At 42.6% G+C, this 24,301-nt stretch overlaps 1 pseudogene; it reads right to left on the bottom strand.

Annotated features, from left to right (window-relative positions):
• Positions 1-1,867: 1,867 nt before the first annotated feature.
• Positions 1,868-24,027, bottom strand: LOC127667091 (zinc finger protein 58-like; annotated as a pseudogene).
• Positions 24,028-24,301: the final 274 nt, after the last annotated feature.

The raw sequence follows: 24,301 nt of genomic DNA, 5'->3' as shown, positions 1-24,301 counted from the left end.
AGGAGAAGGTGAGAGACAAGAGACACGAGAGACAGACAGCAAGACAGTATTCTGATCAAGCTGTCAAATTCTATTATTTACACACAGCAATTTAAGAGGGAAGCAAGGTGTAGGGAGGGGTAAATGTATTTGGGGAATAATCTCAGGGGGCTGGCATTGATTCTTGGGAACAGTTTCTTGGAATTGTTTATCAGAATCTCAGGGAAAAGCTGGTTATTGCTGCAGAAATTTGGCACAATAAACCGATACTGAGGAGGTGAAGTGGAAAGGAGTTCCTATGGTAACCTAATCATAGGTGAGCTCCGTTTGTTCTAGCCCACTCAGGCGAACTCTGCGTGTACTGACCATCTGACCACTTGATTAATTTTTAAGCTAGGATATTTCCTTCTAAAAGCAGGCTAGAAATGGCTGAAAGGAGGGGGTTCTGAGATCTATGTGAGAATAGCTCCTGGCAGTTTAAAATACAAAGAAACACTCAAACCTCTCGTCCCCTTCACACTTGGGTGGTTGCTCTCCAGAATGAACTTTTCTGATGGTAGAGAGCGTCTGCTGAGCGGTAGAGCACTGGCCATTCTTCACTTACGAATGGCTCCTCTACTCAGGGCATGCATCTGATGTGTAAGTTCTGAGTGATCAGCTCATCAGCATAGACGTTACCACATTCCACACACTTGCACTTTTTTTTTGAGACAGGGTTTCTCTGTGTAGCCCTGGCACTCCTGGAACTCACTTGGTAGAACAGGCTGGCCTCTAACTCAAATCTGCCCGCCTCTGCCTCCCAAGTACTGGGATTACAGGCATGCGCCACCACTGCCCGCCTATTTGATGTCTTTTAAGAGCTGAATAAGTATAAACTTGTTAAGTCCTTTACAGGATTTCTAGGATGAACTATCATGTGTTGAGAAAGGGAATAATGATTAACAAAGGCTTTGCTGCAGCCCCCACACTTGAAGGCATTATCTTCAGAATGCATTGCTTTATGTACTTTAACATATGAAGAACAAGAAAATCCTTTGCCACAGTTCCCCTCCAGTAAGAACAAGTTTGTGCTGATTCAGTGTATGCGGGTTAGTAAAGGCACACATTCCCCACACTTGTTTGGGTTAAGTTCAGAATGAATCTTTTGATGTTTTAAAGTCTGAAGAATAAAAAAATCCCTTGCCACACTCCCCACACCTGTAGGTTTTTCTCCAGTATGAGCTATCTTGGGCTCACTGAGGACAGAGGGCATAGTAAATCCCTTTCCACACAGTTCACTCTTGTAGCATTTCTCCCCACTATGAACTGTCTTGTGTCTCTTAAGGGTTGTCGGTGTCCTAAAGACTTTGTGACACTCTTCACATTTGTATGGTTTTTCTCCAGGATGAATTTTTTTTTTTTTTTTTTTGGTCTACAGTAGAATAAAACATTTTGCTTAATTCTTCTCATTTAAAAGTTTTTTTCCCCAGTATGATATAATCTGTGCAGAGTAAGGTATAAGAGAGTAGAGAAGGCTTTTCCAGTCTTCACATTTGTGTGATTTCTCATTGGTATGAGATCTCTTGTGTACAGAAAGTTCTGGGTGAGTATGAAAGCCCTTGCCACATACTTCACATCTGCAGGGTTTCTCTTGACAGTGAATTCTTCTATGTCTCTTCTGTGTGGGTGCACAGGCAAACATTTTGCCACACTCTTCACATTTGTGGTATTTCTCTGCTATAGGAACTATTATGTGCTGAATCAGGGAAGAATCAGCAGGAAAGGCTTTTCCAGATTTCACACTTGGACAGTTTCTCTTGATAATGAAGTCTACACTTCTTCAATTTCAAAGCAGAATAAAGCATTTTCCCACATTCTTCACATGGATAAGATTTCACTCCTGTACGACTTAACTTGTGCTGCATATCAAGGAAAAATGGTAAGAAAAGGCTTTCCTCAGTTCTTCACACTTGTGGCGTTTCTCTCCGGAATGAACAAACTTGTGCCAACAGAGGGTGTAAAGTGTAGAAAAGGCCTTGCCACATTCCCCACACTTGTAGGGATTGTCTTCAGAATGAATGAATTGGTGTTTTAAGGGCTGCAGTAGAGGAAAAACATTTGCCACATCCTTCGCATGTGTATGTTTTCTCTCCAGGATGAGCCATTTTGTGTGCAGTCAGGACATGGAGCTCAGCAAATCCTTTTCCACACAGGCCACACTTGTAGGGTTTCTCTCTAGTATGAACTGCAGTATGTCTCCTAAGGGCTGAGTGATTACGATAAGCTTTGTGGCATTCTTCAGTTATATGGCTTCTCTCCAGTATGAGTGTTGTGACCTTCTTGAAAGTGTGGAAAACTATAAAGCCTTTTTCTACCATCTCCACCCTTGTAGGGTTTCTCTCCAGAATGAATTCTGTGATGTTGCTTAAGCAATGAAGGATAGGAAAAGGACGTGCCACATTCTTTACACTGGTACTTTTTCTCTTGAGAATGTATTTCTTTATGCTGGTTAAGGGCTAAAGCAGAAGAAAACGCTCTGCCACATTCTTTACACTCATAGCATTTCTTTCCAGGGGAAATTCTTTGATGAGGCTTCAGCATTGATGGAGAGTAAAATGATCTTTCACATTCTTCACACTTGAAGGGTTTCTCTACAGAATGAATTCTCTGATGTTGCTTCAGCATTGAAGGATAGTAAAATGATTTGCCACATTCTTCACACTTGTAGGGTTTTTCATCAGCATGATTTTTCTTGTGTATAAAAAGTGATGAGCAAGAATTAAAGGCCTTATGGCACATTTCACAATTGTAGGGTTTGTCTCCAGTATGAAGTCTCTGGTGTGCAGAAAGTGTTTTTTTGAGTACTAAGGGCCTTGCCACATTCTTCACACTTGTAGAGTTTCTCTCCTGTATGAATTCTCTGGCATTTAATGAGGGAGTTACAATCAAAGGCCTTGCTTTAACTGTTAGAGTTATTGGTTCTTGTTTCTGTTGAGGAAAAGTAGAGATATGATCAAAAGCTAATCAATATTATTTATAATTATAACACTCATTTTTAAAATGGAGAGATTTTCTCAGAGGTACTTAACCATAAATTGGAAATTACAGTATTTTATTTATTTATTTTTTTTTTTATTTTTATTTATATGAGTACAGCATAGCTATCAGACACACCAGAAGAGGGCACCAGATCTCATTACAGATGGTTGTGAGCCACCATGTGGTTGCTGGGAATTGAACTCAGGACCTCTAGAAGAGCAGTCAGTGCTCTTAGGCTCTGAGCCACCTCTCCAGCCCCAGTATTTTTAATACCTATCATTAGTGAGCATAATTTATAAAACTTAGTAGTATGCAAAAACTATACACTTATATTGGAATATGAGTACAGCTAAATAGAACAGAAATAATAGCATGGTTTTCAAAGTTAAATAGCTAAGTAAATTTCAAGAGCATTTTACTAACAGATATAAGTCCATTAAACAATATAGATATTATATGGTCCTACATCCATGTAATTTATAAAGTCGCCAAGAGAAAGTAAATTGCAATTGTCTAAGATTGGGTCCACACAAAAATACACAATTTTTACCCAAGTATAGAATTTTATTTTGATATTCTCCATAACAAGTAGACTGTCCATAACAATATTAAAATAACATATCTTGAAGAGTTAGGAAAATATTTTATGTTTTATTTTGATGACAAGAAAATATGAACCTGTAAGATATGAAGTTATGAAAAACTACAGGCCTAGATTGGAGGACCATACTTTTAATCCCAGTGCTTGGGAGGGAGAGGCAGGCAGATCACTGAGTTTGAGACCAGCCTGGTCTATGGAGAGAGTTCCAAGACAGCCAGGGCTACAAAGAGAAGCACTGTCTCAAAACAAAACAAAACGATATAAACATGATCACCAATCCTCTCTTGAGGGTCCAGTCACTCCTCCCAGATAGCTGCATGGATTTGAGATTCAACTGCATACGGTTTCAAGGTTTGGGGAGATACTAGAGTTTACAGGCAAGAAAACCTAGGACTGGGTTGGGAGTCTACCTCTGCAATCATGGAAAAGCTTTTATGTGTACAGGGTAAGGTCCCCCACGAGAATAGATATTGTCAAACACCTCCCTTTTGGGAAATTTTCTTTAAAAAAGTGTTAGCTGTTAATGTCACTATGTCTCACTTGAGATTGCTTAATCAAGGGGGGAGGGTACACGTGAACGTCACATGGCTGCTTCAAAGGGACCGAGTGATCTCAACTGGTTCTTTACAATCAGTTACCAATTGAACTCCTGTTCTACACTTTCTGCCTCTGGATTCTTGTTTACCAAAAAAAGGTTCTCTCATCCAGGGTTGTTCACATCCTAAATCCTCTCTCTGGAGATCAGTGAAACCATTTTTTTCCCAAAAATTACAAAAAGCATAAAGTTATATTTCTAAAAAAAATGGGAGATAGATTAGTTTAGATATGACAAATTATATGACTAAAGGAGAGGTCAAAACCATAAAGGCTTAGAAGAAGTCACAGTACATATAAATATGATACAGGACACCTAGGTGTCTAAACGATAATACACTTAATGATCAAACGTTGCTAATGTTCTAGGGTCGATCAATGTGAACTGAAAATGATTCAAAGGTGTGTAGTCACTTCTGTCTTTGCTAACTTTTTTAACCTTTAATAATTTGGAGAAACTGAGTCATGACAAAAAGTGTGGTGATAATTAATTGTACACCTTTCCATTCATGTGTGTCTGCTCTTGACTATTCTCTCCTCTGAATATATCCTTCTGGGGGGGGGGGATGGTGAATTTTTGTTTGTTTGTGTTGTGTTGTTTGGAGACACAGTTTCTCTGTTTATCTCTGTGTATGCTGAGTCTCACTCTGTAGACCAGTCTGGGCTCAAACTCACTGACCTGCCTACCTCTGCCTCCTGTCCTCTCTGTGATCAAACAAGCAAGTAGAGTATCTGTAGGACTCATTTAGGTTTTGGTAAAGGTATACAATAAAGGGATCGGGAAATAAAGTCCCCAGTCTCTCCACAGACAGCATTGTTGGCTCAAAGTTGATTTGGTATAAAAGAGCTTTGGTATAAAAGCTATGATTTTTTTAGGCTCAAAATTTTAACAAGGATAATTTTCACTTATAAAATCACAATCTTAGGAGAGTTGATAATTTATTTAAGCCGTTACAAGAAAGGTAATTAATACATAACAGAAAATGATGAACCAGCTTAGTAATGATTAAATATACTTAGTGTACCCAAAATTGTGTTTGTAGTCTTATTAAATATATTCATTTATAATACATTATATTAATATTTTAGATATTAATTTTATATTAACATTATATCATATTATTTTTATTATAAATAAAATATAACATAAAGCCAGACACTCTGAAGCTAATAGAAAAGAAACTGGGGAAGACCCCTGAGGACATTGGTACAGAGAGAAAGTTTCTGAACAGAACACCAATAGCGTATGCTCTAAGATCAAGAATTGACAAATGGGACCTCATAAAATTACAAAGTTTCTGTATGGCAAAGGACACCATCAAGAGGACAAATCGGCAACCAACAAATTGGGAAAAGATCTTCACCAATCCTACATCAGATAGAGGGCCAATATCCAATATATATAAAGAACTCAAGAAGTTAGACTCCAGAAAACCAAACAACCCTATTAAAAAATGGGGTACAGAGTTAAACAAAGAATTCTCACCTGAAGAACTTTGGATGGGGGAGAAGCATCTTAAAAAATGCTCAACTTCATTAGTCATTAGGGAAATGCAAATCAAAACAACCCTGAGATTTCACCTTACACCAGTCAGAATGGCTAAGATTAAAAATTCAGGAGGCAGCAGGTGTTGGAGAGGGTGTGGAGAAAGAGGAATACTCCTCCACTGCTGGTGGGGTTGCAAATTGGTACAACCACTCTGGAAATCAGTCTGGCGGTTCCTCAGAAAACTGGGCACCTCACTTCCAGAAGATCCTGCTATACCACTCCTGGGCATATACCTAGAGGATTCCCCACCATGTAATAAGGATACATGCTCTACCATGTTCACAGCAGCCCTATTTATAATTGCCAGATGCTGGAAAGAACCCAGGTATCCCTCAACAGAAGAGTGGATGCAAAAAATGTGGTATATCTACACAATGGAGTACTATTCAGCCATTAGAAACAATGAATTCATGAAATTCTTAGGTAAATGGATGGACTAGAGAACATCATACTAAGTGAGGTAACCCAGACTCAAAAGGTGAATCATGGTATGCACTCACTAATAAGTGGATATTAACCTAGAAAACTGGAATACCCAAAACATAATCCACACATCAAATGAGGTACAAGAAGAAAGGAGTGGCCCCTTGTTCTGGAAAGACTCAGTGAAGCAGTATAGGGCAAAACCAGAACGGGGAAGTGGGAAGGGGTGGGTGAGAGGACAGGGGGAGAGAAAGGGGCTTACGGGACTTTTGGGGAGTGGGGGGCTAGAAAAGGGGAAATCATTTGAAATGAAAATAAAAAATATATCGAATAAAAAAAGAAATAAAAATAAAATATAAATGTATTCATTTACATAGAGAGTGTTAGAAGGAGAGATACATTTATATGTTCCATCATACTATGCTCTCTACATGTAACCAAAGTCAAGCCTAAGGCAGATATCTCAAACAAATGTAAGATCAACTTAAAAGTTTGTTTAATATAGAATAATATTCAAAATCAGATGTGCTTAAAAATTGATTATTGAAATTAAATTGGTGGAAGAAAAAGGGTTAGATCTACATTACATTCACACAGCAGGACACTGCCAGGTTCACGTAGCACACTTGCCCTCAGATGGCACACAGGCCTCTCAGGGTAAATGGCAGGCTGGCCTCCTCACAGGACAAGAAGCATGGGGTAGGACTTGCCAGCATCTGCTGCTCCTGGCTCCCTCTGGCCTGGAAGCCAGACCAGGAACTCCTAATCCATATCTGTAGGAAAGATGAACTACTCCTCATGTCTCACAAGACAAGGGTATGGATCCTCTCATGCTGAGGAGGATCTTAGACTCTGCACCCCTGTCTAGATGTCTCAAATGGACGCGTTCATTGCACTTACTCTGCACTCGAAGTCTCTTGAACTGATAATTGAGGATACAGTGTACAGGGGAACCTTGTACCAATACCCACCACCCAAATGGTATGGGAACTACACGCTAGTTCAAATGGCCATACACTGTCCCCTGTCTTTCAATCGACCTCCTCCTAACAGAGCTAATCCCTGAGTGAGAGGTCAGTGTCTGATTCTGTAAGCAGTCCTCAGCAGAGTGTGAGACAATATAAGACAGACTCTGCCCGGGGTCAGTCAGCACAGCAGGCTGAGCTGTGGGCACTCACTTCAACTAAGGTGCATGTGCCACATGTGGACCCACCACAGCCAGGTAAAGAAAACAATGTGGCCTGAAGAGGAGGAGGAGGAGGAGGAGGAGGAGGAGGAGGAGGAGGAGGAGGAGGAGGAGGAGGAGGGGACTGTGACTGCTCACCCAGGGCAGTCCTTCTGAGTCACCTTCCAGACTGGACGGCCTCCTCAGCTCTGCTCCCAATACAAACCTGAGAGCCAGCAAGCCTGTGCACACGTGGAGGGAGTTTGCAGAAGTCAACAGCGGACCTTTTGAATACGGTAATATTAACCGTAACTTCTCCTATAGGGCTGACTCCTATGGCTCACCATGACTAGACTCTGAAACAAAACCCTTTTGTTATTGTTGTTGTTTGAGATAGTTTTAGTGTAGCTAGCTCAGGCTATCTTGGAACGTGCTCTCTCTCTACCAGGGAGGCATCAAACTCATGGAGATCCACCTGCCTTTGCCTCCCAAGTGCTGGGATTAAAGACATGCATCACTACCACCTGGCTTGAAACAAACCACTTTAGTAGCTCTGAAGTATCTCAAATATTGCATTCATAAATAAAATTCTCAGATTTCTTAAAATTAGTATTTAAGAAGATTTAAGTATTTTTCTTAAAAATAAACAAAGCCTTGTGACTCTTTAAAAGACTTAACTCTATTAACTTCCAACAAAGCCATAGGAACAACTGCTGGATCTCCACCCGCTCCTGGCCCTGGTAACCTTATCCTGATGTGCAGAATATTCTCACAGCCTCAAATGCAGCTTTTGGATAGCCACTGTTTTTATATCATAAAACAAACTGCTCTAATCACCAGATACATCGAAAGCCTCTGACCCCTCCAGCCTCTGGTACTGTGTAATTGTGCATTTGGCTTTATAAACCCATGCTTCATTTAAGCTTAGAGAGTTCTTTTTAGATGAGCCGACTCTCCAGACAGCAAGTCAATGTCTCAGTCTGACCAGCATTGAGTGTCTCCCATGACAATGGACAACTCAAGCCAATGAGGACCTCTCTTTTGCAAGCTCCTCAAATTTAAGCAGAGCTCACTGGAGGGGAAGAGCAAAGCTTAGACTCCTGAACCTTCATACATGCCTGGGACACAACTTTTATGACAGGAGAAGACATTAAAGGTGATGCCTTAGAAATACTTTCCACCGCAACATAATGTCTCAGTGTCCATGCTAAAGCCTGACTTCCTGTTCTATCTTGGGACCCCTGCGTGTCCACTGACCCCTCATTCCTACACACCCGGGTGCATGGCTGCTGCTGCTTGTTTCTTCACATTCCAAGGTCCCTGGTGCTGCTCCAGAAATGTCACCAGCTGTGGCTTAGAGAGAGGAAGGCCTGTTTGAAGGAAAAGGGTACACGATAGTTTGAATGCTCTACTGGGAATTGACACATCTCTTCCAGGACACTGCTTATAAGGAAGAAAATGATATAACAAATACTTGCAAACAAATTGTTCCTTAAATGTTTTCTGACAGGTATATTAGAATATTGAGCTCAATTACAACTGAACTGTGGAACATTTTCATTAACTCTGTGCCTCATGCCATTGGGTAAGTTAAGGATGCATGCTTCCAACACAGATTAAACACATAAAGAACAACGAAGTGGTTCTTAGTTATATAGCCATCTGCTTAATTTTTTTGTAAAGACTACAGAGACTTGCTTTTGAAATGCAAATGCTCCCGTGAGAGATTGTACAGAGGAAGCCACATGTTGATGGTGAGATATGAATTCTCTATAGATGCAATGCTCACCCAGGAACACAAGGTTGCTGTAATTCTCCAGCATCACGTCCCTGTACAGATTCTACTGAGCAGGATCCAGGTATTCCCTCTCGTCTGGAGAGAAATCAACGGCCACATCCAGAAGGACAGCATTTCCTGAAATAAAGACCCATGAATAATATCACGGTTTAAATAAATTAAAATTATTTAATAATACGGATACCAACAGGCATTTGGATAAGTAGTTCTCAAGATAAATTGGCACAAATTAGACAAAGCACAATTGAGAAAATATCTCTATATGATGTTATTTTCTTGAGTATGAAACAACCCAGCCCATCGTGGATGGTGCAGACCCTGGGCAGTCGATTCTACATGGTAGAGGAAGACAGGCTGAAGAAACCATGGGACACAAGCCAGTAAGCAGTGTTCCTCTGTGGCCTCTGCTCCACTTCCTCCCTCCACTTCCCTCAGGGATAGACTGTTACCTGAGGTTGTAAGCTGAAATGAACCCTTTCTTCTCCAAGTTGCCTTTCCTCAAGGTCTTTATCACAGCAATAGAAACCCTAACAGAGGCTACATGTGCCTGTGGATACAAATCTAGATTCTGTGTAAGATGAGAGCGAGCTAGAAATGCTCTTACACTGGTAATATTCCTTAGACCTTCCTGAAGTGGTCACATGATCTCGCACTGGTTCCCCCCCCCTTCATGGAAAGCAAAGGCTTTACATGGTCCTATACGACCATGTAAACTCCCCTTTCAAGACAGATAATATGAGTGCATCCATGTAAGACCACACCTTTAGTGCCACATGTTTGCACATTACACCACAAAATCATGGCCTCATCAACACATGATAAGCACAGTCATGTATGTGAAATGCGAAGGAAACAAATGCAGACTTGATGCAATGCCTGTGACTCTCTCCTCGGGGTCTAGACTTGTCCAGCATTTAAGACTGATGCAAATGACAGTGTAACAAAGGACATGACACAGAGTGGCTGAAAGCAGAACAAGGAGAGCACTCACAGGGAAAATATATATCTCAATAATTTAATAATCTGCAAGTATAGCGATATCTTTTAATATTTAAAATACACTAGGTCTGATAATAAAAAAGAAAACTCTGATCTTATTTTCATTTACATCTTCTACTTTTTTCCTCAAACGGGTACTGATGTGCCTGCAATATTCCTAAAGCACGCTTTGTATATTTAACACCTGTGCCTCAGATTAGAGGTAGCTCTAATATAGTGCTGTGGCTGAGAATTATAACTGCTAATACTACTAGTTTCTTATTTCAAAGTTTTCTGTAATTCACTTTGTTTCCCATATATTATTGAGCAAAGTAACAAAATAACCTACAAGAGTAGTATTATTTGTCCTACTTATTAAAGCATGAAAAATGTTAAGGAGTTATATGCGCTTAATTAAATTATTTATTTATTTACTTTAATTGATTTCCCCTCTCGCCTCTCCTCCCAGTCCTTCCCACCAATCTCCCCCTTCCCATCCATTCCTCCTCTCTTTCTCTTCAGTAGAAGGGAAGCCTCCTGTGGAAATCAACAAGTCTTGGCATATCAAGTTACAGTAAGACTAGGGCCATCTTCTATTGAGGCCAGACAAGGCAGCCCAATAGAGGGAAAGGGTCCCAAAGGAAAAAGAGGTAAACCTTGTTCCCACTTTAGGTGTCCCACATGAAGATCAAGCTGCATAACTGTTACTGATGTGCAGAGGGCGAAAGAACATGGGTTAAACATCACACACACCAATCTTCCCGGCAGGTCTCTCTCGGTCCCTGGAATTTGAACGTAAGTCAACTAAAACAGAATACTAGCAGGGGGTGGGGGTGGGGGTCTCACGCCTGTAATCCCAGCATTTGGGAGGCAGAGGCAGGCGGATTTCTGAGTTCGAGGATAGCCTGGTCTACAGAGTAAGTTCCAGGACAGTCAGGGCTACACAGAGAAACCCTGTCTCAAACAAACAAACAAACAAACAAAGAATACTGGCCACCCATAAAGTACAGAAGGGATCAGATCTCCCTGTGCCTAAATGTACCGAGAAGTAACGGCTCGGCAGCTAAAGGCAGGCTTCCACAGCCACGCTGAGACTTAGGCTCCAACACTACGTCTGGCCAATGATTGTCAGAAACCCACCCAGGCAAACCTGGGTCTTCCAAGTTTCTCCATTCCTGAAGTACCAAGCCTGATCCCAAAAGCACAAGGAGAATTGAGGCAGCAAGATGCCATTGATGAGTCGGCCATTCCAGGCATCAACCATAGGCTTTTCCCCAGCCCTGACCTGCATGCTGATGGGGCCCAGGCTAGCTCAGCACAGCACCTCCAAAGGTTTACATTCCACTCCCAGACTCCGCTCCCTTCGAGCCGGGTTACACCACGCCCTGCATACTTTCTTCAGCCTGCAAGGTTACGTTGCTCCCTTGACCAACCTCTGTTTCAGAGGTGCACACGAGAGCAAGCAGGACCGAACTCTGGTCAGATCTGCCGAAGGATGCACACAGGCATACCAACATCTGAATGGTGGTAGAGTAACTCCTTGGTTCATCAGAGTCACGTGGGGGGCGGGGCAACGGGGAGGGACTATATTTCCCAGAGGTCTTGCGAGTTCCAGGAACCCGGGAGAGAGATTTCCACTGTCTGTAGAACTGGCAGCTATAGACCTCCAAGAAAATAGGAAACTAATTGGTCCACAGAGCGCAGGCTCTGATAATTTAAATTGATTGGCCTAAAAACTATGGAGTGGTACAAATCGATTGGCTCGCACTTCACGGCTCTCAATGCTGAGGAATGATTGGTTTGTGATTGGGCTTTGTTGTAAACTTATAAAAGCAGCCCCAATCCTGTACTCGGGGTCTACAATCCTCTACCCCTACACGGTGTACGACTGTGGACCAGAGCCTCTGGAATAAAAGAAATCCTCTTGCTAATTGCATCAAGACCCGGTTCTCGAGAGTGATATGGGTGTCCCCTTCTGAGGAGTGGGGTGCTGGGGCGCCCTTGGTTTTTGGGGGTGTTACAGTACCAGTGTTAATCCTGAGATTCACCAGAAAAAAAATCTCCACCATTTTTTCCCAATTTAAAGCAAGCTTTATGAAATATTAAATACTGACCAAGAGATAGATTTTGGTCAAGAACATTCCTCAGAATTTCCCTGTTGGAAATGGTCTCAAGTCATGGCTTATAAATATAAACCTACAGGCCACCGTACTTTCCCATGGGGCTTTGTTGTTTTTCCTCAAGAACTACAATTCCCAGCATTTCAGGAAGTTACCTGATTCCTGGAAAGGTAAGGTATACAGGCTAACTTGGGGCATTTCACGAGGGTCTGGGTATGCCATCAGATTATCAAGAGGCCCCGTGCGTCTTAGGGCCCTTGGTAGGCTGCCAGGTCACCCTCTTGCCTCAGAGGACTCTTCTTTGTTATTTGGCTAGACAGTGGAAGGTAGCAATTCCTAGAAGAAGCCAATAACTATGGGGGCAGGGACAAGATTTTCTCATTGTTTTGAAAGTCCTTCCCACCCCCTCACACACACACACACACACACACACACACACACACACACACACACGGTAAGAAGCCCCTTTCTCTATAGATCTTTCTGGGTATAGTGAAGCAAAAGGACTGGCTGTGTATATGGTGGTGTGTTTTCCTTTTCTCCATCAGAGACCCTGGGTCAGATCGGTCAGTTCTGTTCTCTGGGCTGAGGTACCTGGCTTGGGCTCACATTGTTTCAGTTATAGTAACTACTGCAGTCCCAGTGTACCTGGTTTTATCTTTCATCCCATACTGTGAGACCCAACTGGAACAAATGTACCTTGCACACAAGCTAATGGGAGAGGAAAACAAGAACAATATACTTTGCAGATAAAGGGTTCTGTGTGCTGTTAAAGAATAAGTCCTTGTTTGTTCCGTGTTAAGTCCCAGCAACCTAAGGTTTCTATTGTAATTAAGGATAAGTTCCTGTTTCTTGGTTGTGATCCCATTCATATGTTGCATATCCTTTCCCTTGGTTTTCCCCTTTCCTTGTATCTTTCTAACAATGTAAGGTGTCCCTGTGAACACCTTATCTCTCCTATAAAGGGGCCTTAAAGAGACCATCTGGGGCTGCTCTCTCAAATCCTGACTTAGGGTGAGGCAGCTGGCTGGCAACTCCTGGGTACACCCTGAAATGCAGCTTATTTTAGTTGGAAAATCGTGGCTTTGGTCTTCTCGCAATTCTTGGGTTTAAAAGTCAAGGTCATTGGTGAGCACCTGAGGTCGGATCCAAAATGTAACACCTTGGGACAGGTCTCCAGTGGGAGGATTATTTAGGGAAGGGGGAGGGGACACAGAGGCTGCCTCTGGTGGGGGTAGAGAACTAAGGACAGCAGGGAGGAGGAATGGGTCCTTTTATCAGGGGATGTAGCACTTGTGATGTGAGGTGACAGAGGGAATGTGTCCCATGAGTGTCCTGCTGTCACCAGGTCCCTCGGGCTGGCTGTGGAGGTGCCTGATTTGCTAACACCTGCAGGTCATCATCAGGCAAGAACTTAACAAAATTGATGGTGTTTGATCTTGCAAAGTAGACTTGGGGATGGTGCAGGAGTAGGGCCTGGTTCTGGGTCATACAGGTATTAGACAGCTAGCATTCTGGTGTTCCTGAGAGAGGGTTCCAGTTCCTTGGTGTGCTGTGAATATAAGATATTTTTGTTGTTGTTGTTGTTTTTCGAGACAGAGTTTTTCTGTGTAGCCCTGGCTGTCCTGGAACTCACTCTGTAGATCAGGCTGGCCTTGAACTCAGAAATCCGCCTGCCTCTGCCTCCCAAGTGCTGGGATTAAAAGTGTGCACCACCACCGCCCAGCTGAATATAAGATCTTGACCTAGAATTAACTTTTAAAAAAAAATTAGACTAGTAGTAGCCACCACAGCTCTTAAACAGACAGGTTGTCCTACAGGGCCTAATCATTTGGACAGGTTTGTCATAGAGCACTTACATGACCTGAAAGTTTGGGTTAGAACCCATTTTGTAATTTTTTTAATTTTTTTTTATTTTTTGGACAAACAGATGAAAAGGTTTTGAGATGTCTGGAAATTCTAGGACTGCAGCTGAAGTAAGAGCTGTTTTTAAAGCTGCAGATGCCATTTGTTTTAGTCTCAGTCTAGGTTAGGGACGCAGTGTCCCGTTTTGTGATGGTGTATAGTGAGTGGCCTTGCTATTTCCTCAACCTCTGGTATCTAGAGCCAGTAAACACGTGGCCACACCTAGGAACTCTTGAGCCTGCCTCTTAGTCTTTGGAGCTGGGATCTGAGGGAGGAGCGCAGTCCTGCTCTAGAGCAGGCTCCTGTCAGCCGATGGCCAAACGGGTAACCTCTGATATACAATGCCGGTCTTTCTAAGCCAACATGCTGTAGCCTAAGGTCTGTAACTCTTGTGGCAATCCCTTAGTTAATTTATTTTCATTTTGGAGGATAGGAGGAGGTCACTTACTGTAGAGGCCAGCTCACACACCTTAATCGTGGGTTCTCTGGAAGGAAAGATGGGTAAGGAACAGGCTGCAAGAGAAATCACATGGAGAGACACAAAACACATGGCTTTTGGTTCAAGTCTCCATCTTTAATGAATAATGCCTCTCTCTCAGGAAACAAAGGCAGACCAAGCCCCTCCCCTAGAGGCTGGAAACCGGTTCTTCTTGTTCTTCAGGAGGGTGGGTGGTCTGGTTGCTGGCTGCTATTCTTGAGAGCAGTGGGCAGGGGGAAGTCACAACTTATGAATTGGAAGAGTACGTCCTGGGAAACTATCCCGTCCCGCGGGACCTAGTTATTCAGGGAGCTGAGGAGGACCGAGCCTGTTAAGAGAAACTGGCAGGAAAGAAGAGCGAGGCCAATCACAAAGGGGTGTCTTGTCAAAGCCTCGTTAATGAAAGGCAAAGCACCTGGTTTTGAATGCACCGAGAGGAAGTAGGGAGGGGCTGAGGGGGAATGCTAGAAGCACCAAAAGAGGACCGGTCATGGGGCAGATGCTGGCTGTGGCATTCAGCAGCTTTTCTGGAATGCTGGTTCCGCCTAGACAACCCCAGGTGTTCCTCCAGGATAAGAACCAGTTGATCAGGAAGAAGTGGGTAGTTCATCTGTAAACCGCAAGGTCAGTGGACTCTCAAGGTGAGAGCTGTTGAAAGTCTGGTTTTCCACAGTTTGGTCTCCCTCAGGAACTCAGGAAACCTGTAACAGAGGGGCAGGAAGTCAGCAGTTAGCGGCTCATCAAACAAGGTTGGAGAATTTTTAAATGCTTGGGAATGCCTAGTTCTGGTAAGTTGCCTGCTGTAACTTTCCTCTGGGTCTGTCTATTTAAAATAAAAAATAAACTAAGTACATTCTTACTTCAAGAAGGAATAACCAGGACACAGGTAAAAATCTTAACAAAGCAAAACAAAGCTTCAAAAGTTTTAAATAACTCAGTGTCTAGTTATCTGGGATTCACTCGTCTTCTGGGCTCCTCCAGGGAGCACGGGTCACTGCTCTGGCTGCACTCGGCAGCACACACAGCTTCTCTCCCACACTTGGGCTAGCTCTATCCACACCGCTGCTATTCTTGTTTGTCCTATGATACTGGCTTCTTCAAGAGGCTGCGGTCTTCTGCTGCAGCTAGGCTGTGTTTTCAGGTCTCCAGTCCTGCCAAGCCCCAATAAAATGTTTTCCTTTGTAAGAGTTGAGATAAAAACAGGTCGGCCATTGACTACCAGTGCATGGCCGCCTAAGGCGCCAGGGCAGAGAGTTAGAGACACAAGTGTGGGAACGTGCAGATTTGGTTCCTACTTTTTCAGTACTTCCTGCAGCACACTGGTCCTGGAGTAGGCTTTTGAAACCTCAAAGCCCACCCCCAGGGAGTGACATGCCTTCTCTAACCAGGCTGCATCTCGTTAATCCTTTCCAAACAGTTCATCAGCTGGGGACTAAACATGCAGATATAGGAACCTATGGGCTCATTCTCTTTCAAACTACCAAGTACATATATTGAATTATCTCAATTTAATTTAGTATTTTTATAGTGAAGTATTTCTAGTTCAAGTCTATATAAAATGTGACTTCCCTCATGGATGCTATGTGGTCTGTTTGTATGTAAAAAGGAGCATTATCTGCAAGGATGTTGCATGTAAATTGGGCTGTTGATGGTGATTACCTTGTGCAGTGTCCTGAGAGTTATGAGGCTCATCTGCATGGGTACATGTTGCAGGAAATATTAAAAAATGGACCTGCCGACTCTCCACGGGTGGGATCATGCTCTCACACTCCTGCCCCACCCTCAACTCTCTGGAGCTAGCCCCTCCCCCCGCAACATCTGGCTCACTAGTCCCTCAAGCCACTAGTTCCCTCTCTGTCACAATCCTCTATAACCGGTGGTCCCACATTCCAGTAACTAAATGGAACCGCCAACCTCACAGTTGCAGATCGTTAAGACCCAGTAACCCGGTAGAATCAAGACTCTTAAAGCTTAATTAACTCATCAGATTTATGTATCAGTGATATCACAATTTACAAGATGCCCATACAACAATTTCAGAGCCAATTGGTAATGATAAAAGCTTCATCCCAATATTTGTAACCTTGAGAAATCGTAGCTATTTGTGGCTGGAAAATGCCAAGGGGGGGGGGTTCAAATCAGCAGTCATCTTCCTTTCTCCTCCTACCCTGAGAGCTCTTCTCTCCTCCTCTTAGCTCTGCCTCCCTTTTCCCCGTCCAATCGCAGGCCTCCCATTGCCCTGATGTGATTGGACAGGGACAATCTTGCAACAAATACACTAATCATCCCTATGATGAAGTTCTTTGCACGTTCTAGCATTCCTGACACTCTTTTGTCATGACTGTTCTGAATTAGTTCCTTTTCTATTATTAGAATTAAAAAAGACCACCGCAAGTTACTAAAGAAAGAGCTTATTTTGGTTTAAGGTTCAAGAAAGATAACAGTTTTGGGCAGGGATACTTAGCAGCAAGAGGCAGGCATGGAGTGGGGTGTGGTGGGTGTGGTGGGTGTGGTGGGTGTGGTGGGTGTGGTGGGGGAAGATAATTGCTCAGATCTTGGACTTCACACACAAAACAGAGAGTAAACTAGAAATCATTAAACTTTCAAAGCCCAACCCCAGTGACATAATTCCCTCAGCAAGGCCACATAGCCCACCCAACCAAAGAGTGCCACTCACTGGGGACCAAATGATGGAAACACGTGAGCCTCAGATGGGATAGATTTAAAGTGATCACATGTGTGTCTCTTCATATTTACCACAGAGACTGTTCAATCTTTCTGTGTCAGATACTACACACATGGAACATCTATGTCACTAATTATTAAAACCCATGCTCAGTCCCTGCAAGGGAAAACTATATAGACAATATAATTTCCTTATGGTGATTAAAAATAACTGTGATCTTCTGTCAGCTCAGAAACAATTTCCTTGTAAATCAGTCAGTGATCATCGTGTAAGCATGGACTCTTCCTTCTGATAGCAGCAGTTTGTGCTTTGGTTTCTGTCATGATGCACCCAGGAATAATATTCCTCTTAAGAGATAGGAGGTATCAATATTCTGTATCACCAATCTGGCTTGTACCAATGAGCTCATTTGATAATCCTGGGAAGCTATTTCTGATACCTTTGCATCCAAGGAAGAATCATTCCTCTGTCCTGATTTGGAGGAACTGAGGAGAGTTTGAGGCATTTGCTCTTGGCTTTCTAACCATTGTGATATAGGAACAATTTTAGGATCAGAAAAGAAAGGAAGCTGATGGAGGCGATCAAGCCTCTGCATGGGGAATTCCGATGGGTGATGGAACACTGCACACACAGTGTGATCCCTAGAGCTGTGTCCACCTGGGAGAGGAGCAGGGGAGGTGAGCATGAGCTCACAGCACACCTGCTGGCGAATACTGTAGGGTTCGGGGTAGAAGCCTAGAAAACTCACTTCAGATGTGAAAACCTAAAAATGAAAGCTTTATTTTTGGAGCCTCAGGGAAGTGCCTACTTTGGGATCTGAATTGCCTCCCCAAAGGGAGTTTGAACAACAATTTTAAAGGATGGGAACACAAAGGAAGGGGGGACCTGTGGGGAGCTGCAGTGTTATCCAGTTGTACTTTGACATTGTGGGTTAAACAAAGGCAAACCATTGCAGACTGGGGCCATATCCAGGGCACCTGGCTTTAAGGCCCTTAATTCATTCTCCTAGACATTAGGTCTGGAGTGATTAGGAGCTCAGAGTGCTAGGGAGACAAAGGATTGGGTCAGCTGCATGTAGTTAATTAGAGCATAGCAGGCAAATATATATGTGTGTATGTATACACACACACACACACACATATTTACAACTTATGTAACTTATATACAGAGATAGCAATCTCTATGTATATGTAATGTATATGTATAATGTATATGCATACATATATGTATACACACACACACACACACACACCTTAACAATTAAGAAATCATTTGGAAAAGTAAGATAGGTGTTCTTCATAGGTCTGGGAAGATGAACTTGTTTGACCCTGACAGCAAGATGGAGAAGTTGTCCTTGAGATGTCTGGACTCAGTCACCTGTTTACAGCAGAAGCTGTTTAGCTCTAGGGAAGTCCCCAGCTCCCCCAGGGCCTGGAACTTTGAATTTAGTTTCTCCCTACAATTAAATGGAATCTGAAATCAAAATCGTATTATTTAGGAATAAGTTTCTTTTGTCTGTTCCCAACAATACTTCCCTGCATTCATGGAAAACCAGGCAGAAGTGGATAAAGTTCTTGAATAGCTCAAATTAATGGATGAAAGTGTATACACTGGACTTACAGACCAAATTATCCTGAGATAAATTCGGGATTTCTTTGCAGAGTAACATCAGAGAACTGGATATTTAACTTTGTCTACTGATTTAAAACAGCTCTGTGTCTCTGATCCCTGCCCTTCACTGTGTGGAAGTTTCCGGTGTTCACATGAAAACGTTATCCAGTTGTGGAGTCTTACCCACATAAGGCTCACACAGGAGAGCAAGGAGTACTTGTGTATAAGGAATGCTTGTGTTCCGCCAACCCTCCAATGTAGTCAGGGCCTCCACCCCTAAGATGCTCCCTGTACTGGCTGGTTTTGTGTGTCAACTTGACATAGGCTGGAGTTATCACAGAGAAAGGAGCTTCAGTTGGGGAAATGCCTCCATGAGATCTAGCTGTGGGGCATTTTCTCAATTAGTGATCAAGTGGTGAGGACCCCTTGTGGGTGGTTCCACCTTTGGGTTGGTGCTCTTGGGTTTTATAAGAGAGCAGGCTGAGCAAGCCAGGGGAAGCAAGCCAGTAAGAAACATCCCTCCATGGCCTCTGCATCAGCTCCTGCTTCCTGACCTGCTGAGGTCCAGTCCTGACTTCCTTTAGTGATGAACAGCAGTGTGGAAGTGTAAGCTCAATAAACCCTTTCCTCCCCAACTTGCTTCTTGATCATGATGTTTGTGCAGGAATAGAAACCCTGACTAAGACACTCCCTAACCCTTCTTGTACAGTGTACTTTGAGACAAGGTCTCTTTATTTGGCCCAGGTTAGTCGTGGATTTAGGATCCTTCTGTCTTAAGGTCCTGAGCAGTTGGACCACAAGGAGGGCCACATAGGCGGATTTCAAATATCATCTGAAAGAGGTAGTGTTATTGTTTTGTTATTATTTTATAGTAAAATTGAATCAGTGTGAATGTTACATGCAGAAAATTCCATCATAAGCAGACTTTTTAAGTTTAAATCGCAGCGTATTGAACAGAAATAAGTTACAAACGCAATAAACGTTACTGTCAAAGGCTCAGGTCACATTTTTTTTTTTTTGCCAGATCAAGCAATATGTTTATTTGCAAGTTTCTTTTTCACAATAAAAATTATAAAACTATAATTCCAACAAAATAATCTTCAAGACCCTGGCTCATTAAAATATATTATATGCATGATTTTATATATATATATATATATATATATATATATATATGTATATATCACATGTGACTATGGTTTGTTTTTTTTTTTTATTTATTTTTATTTACATAGCAAATGATTTCCCCTTTTCTGGGTCCCCACTCCCCACAAGTCCCATAAGCCCTCTTCCGTCCCCCTATTCTTCCATCTTCCCCTTCCTACTTCCCTGTTCTGGAATTCCCCTATACTCTTGCACTGAGTCTTTCCAGAACCAGGGCCCACTCCTCCATTCTTTTTGGACATCATTTAATTTGTGGATTATGTCCTGGGTATTCAAAGTTTCTAGGCTAATATCCACTTATCAGTGAGTGCATACCATGATTGATCTTTTGAGACTGGGTTACCTCACTTAGTATGATGTTCTCCAGCTCCATCCATTTGTCTAAGAATTTCATGAATTCATTGTTTCTAATGGCTGAATAGTACTCCATTGTATAAATATACCACAGTTTTTGTATCCATTCCTCCGTTGAAGGACATCGAGGAAATCGAAGAAGATCTCAGAAAATGGAAAAACCTTCCATGCTCGTGGATTGGCAGGATTAATATAATTAAAATGGCCATCTTGCCAAAGGCAATCTACAGATTCAGTGCTATTCCCATAAAAATCCCAACCCAGTTCTTCATAGAGCTAGAAAGAGCAATTCTCAAATTCATCTGGAATAACAAAAAACCCAGGATAGCTAAAACTATTCTCAACAGTAAAAGAACTTCAGGGGGATTCAATATCCCAGACTTTAAACTCTACAACAGAGCAATAGTGATAAAAACTGCATGGTATTGGTACAATATCAGGCAAGCGGATCAATGGAATAGGATTGAAGACCCAGAAATGAACCAACACACCTATGGTCACTTGATCTTCGACAAAGGAGCTGAAAGCATCCAGTGGAAAAAAGATAGTCTTTTCAACAAATGGTGCTGGTTCAACTGGAGGTCAGCATGCAGAAGAATGCGCATCGATCCATTCTTATCTCCTTGTACCAAAGCTCAACTCCAAATGGATCAAGGACCTCCACATAAAACCTGACACACTGAAACTAATTGAAAAAAAAAAAAACTGGGGTAGACCCTGGAGGACATGGGCACAGGGGAAAAGTTCCTGAATAGAACACCAATAGCTTATGCTCTAAGATCAAGAATTGACAAATGGGACCTCATAAAACTACAAAGTTTCTGTAAGGCAAAGGACACCGTCAAAAGGACAAAACATCAACCAACAGACTGGGAAAGGATCTTCACCAACCCTAAATCCGACAGAGGGCTAATATCTAATATATACAAAGAACCCAAGAAAGTAGAACCCAGAGATCCAAATAACCCCATTAAAAAGTGGGGTACGGAGCTAAACAAAGAATTTTCACATGAAGAACTTCGGAGAGCTGAGAAACACCTTAAGAAATGTTCAACATCATTAATCATTAGGGAAATGCAAATCAAAACAACCCTGAGATTTCACCTTACACCAGTCAGAATGGCTAAGGTAAGAAAATCAGGAGACAGCAGGTGTTGGCGAGGATGTGGAGAAAGAGGAACACTCCTCCACTGCTGGTGGGATTGCAAGATGGTGCAACCACTTTGGAAATCAGTCTGGCGGTTCCTCAGAAAACTGGGCATGTCACTTCCTGAGGACCCTGTTATACCACTCCTGGGCATATATCCAGAGGATTCTTCAGCATGCAATAAGGACACATGCTCCACTATGTTCATAGCAGCCCTATTTGTAGTAGTCAGGTCACATTTAAACGACTTCCATACTGAATTCAGCATTTTAAACGCCAGCTGACTCCTTGTGGCTGTCCCAGTGCACAGACTGATTGCTTCCTCCCAATTCCTTCTTCACTAACGACTCTCTTTTGCATAGAGTTGTGGGATTTGTAGTCTTGCCCACTATGATGTCACAAGGAGCCAGTCAGGAAACCTCGTTTCTACATTCAATCTGCACAGTTGCAAGTTGCATCTTTCCAAAAGAAACAGGTCTTGCTCAGTACTCGGTTTGCATCTCTGACATGATGGTTGGTCCGGAGTGCAACGGGGCCCTTCAGGCCTGAGGGACCTGTGGGCGGGAGGCCGGAAGTAGCTGACTTGGAGATGCTGTGCTGACCTAGGCTGGGCTAATCTGCACTGGATGCAGGTCAGAGCTGCGGAAAGGGCAATGGGCTCGGCTCTTGCACGAGGCTACTGCTGGAGTCCATTCTGCGCTGGGACAAGAGAGGTGGCTCAGTTCGGAGGAGTGAGAACTGCTGGAAATCCTGGCGTTTTCGCCCCACAGGTGTCTGCGGACAGCCTGAGGCTGTGCTGGGAGCTCACTTTCCAGCTTGTGTTCTCTAGCTGACTGCGACTCATTCACGTGGTGTGGTTGCAGTCAGATTTCTCAGGAATCTAGAGCCAGCTGGGTGTGTGGCGCTTCTTGTACTTTATAGCCTGCCCAGGACTCTCGGTTTGAGTTGACACTACAGATTCCAGCCGAGTATGGAATGTTTCTTTACATTCCGTTGGAACAGAACTGTTCTGCACTTAGATGATGACAACCACAGCACACGTGGTACTGACACATACAGCTAGGAAACCAAACTGCCAACGTGAGAATCCTCCTTTGTACATCCTGCCCTATGCCCCAGGCTTTTTCTTTGTTTTCTAATGTTTGTTTAAGTGAGGATATGGGGGAAGGAGCTACTTTGTTTTTTTAATCTTAAAGTAACTGTTATATTAGAAATGCTATTTTTAGATAACTTTGAAGAAAAGGTTTACTGGGTGTTGAGTTCCCATCCTAGTCCTCTATGATTACAGAGGCCATGGGGAGACAACACAGAAGTTATGTGGACAGGTGTGAACACGGATCAGAACTTACACTCACCACAAGGAGCAGAGATTTTTATAATATCTACCTTTTGAGCTTTTATAATTTATGTTACTTAGTCTGTCAATGGTCTTCATAGTTCACGAGGTACTTTGAGTTGGAAAATGTGTGTCAGACTGTCAAGGTTACATCTAACTTCTTGTTCATGTAGATACATAAAAATAAGATGGGTGAGAGTTACTAGACACAACTGAAGAAGCACTGCTAAGACACTAACGGTTTGGAATTCAGTTGTATTTGGGCATTTAATTGACAGTAAAATTGTAGTGTTTCTTTTGAATGAACCCAATTGGCCATCTAAACATATAGTACATGTTTGAAAGAAAGACAGTACACAAGTTCTTCTACGACTTTCAGTAATTCAGCATTTTTCTTTGCACCAAATCAAAATATTGCAAATGTAGTGCCCGAAACCTAAATTTTAAGATTGCTATATGTCACACTTATAAGTCATGAAAGTAGATCATTTGTAAGAGTAGACAATGTGGTATCCATTTTCTACCTGTAGAGCTGAAAGTGTCTTCTAGGTACAAAGAAGCATTCACTTAAAAGTAAAAAAAATTTTTTTTGTTAAGAAATTACTGGATTATCAATTAACCAACTTTCTTCACTGGCCTGTTGCTTGGGGATGATTGCCTCTTCCTCCTGCCTGTTTCAGTCTTCTCTTTTGATTAAAGACGGTTTTCTGTATTATCATTTTGGTTGGGAGTGCAGCCTCTCTCTCTCTCTCTCTCTCTCTCTCTCTGTATGTAGGAATGTATGTATATATGCTCTAAAACTGGTTTCATCAAAACCACCCTGCATTCGCCCAGGGACAGCCGTGTGTTCTGCGGCCTCCTGTATCTCTGGGTCTGTTATGGAGCCTCCGCCTGCAGAACTCACCGTCCCCAGGCCCTGACTGCATATTATGCTTGTTTTTCTTCATCCTCCACTCGTGACGTAGCATCTCTCGACGTCTCTGACTGCTGTTCCTGTTAAGATGTTGGACTGAGGATTTTCGGAAGCTGTTTCTGGGTGGGGACCCATTTGTCTCACGCTCCAAACAGAACTCTCCCTCAAGCAGCTTTCTTGGGACTTTAACCAGGTTGCTTGGCCTCATACAACTTTCTTTAGGGTCATCTAGAGTTTGCCAAACCTCTAGTTTCTGTCACTATTTTGATATACTATAAGTTCCAAAGACATCATTTTAAAAATGTTTTCTTCTTTTCTCTCTGACTTTGTTGTTTCTTATTTTTTTTTGAGAGAGAAAGATATGATCTCAGAGAGCGCAGGCTAAAATTAAACTGTCCATAGGTACATGAAGCCAGCCTTGAACTCTTAATCCCTCTGCCTCTACCTCCCAAGGATTAGGATTACTGGTTTGTGCCACATTG

This window comes from Apodemus sylvaticus, chromosome 16 (assembly GCF_947179515.1).
Source record: "Apodemus sylvaticus chromosome 16, mApoSyl1.1, whole genome shotgun sequence".
Lineage (NCBI taxonomy): Eukaryota > Metazoa > Chordata > Mammalia > Rodentia > Muridae > Apodemus > Apodemus sylvaticus.
The sequence above is the reverse complement of the archived record's forward strand: the minus strand, read 5'-3'. Positions and strand labels throughout refer to the sequence as shown.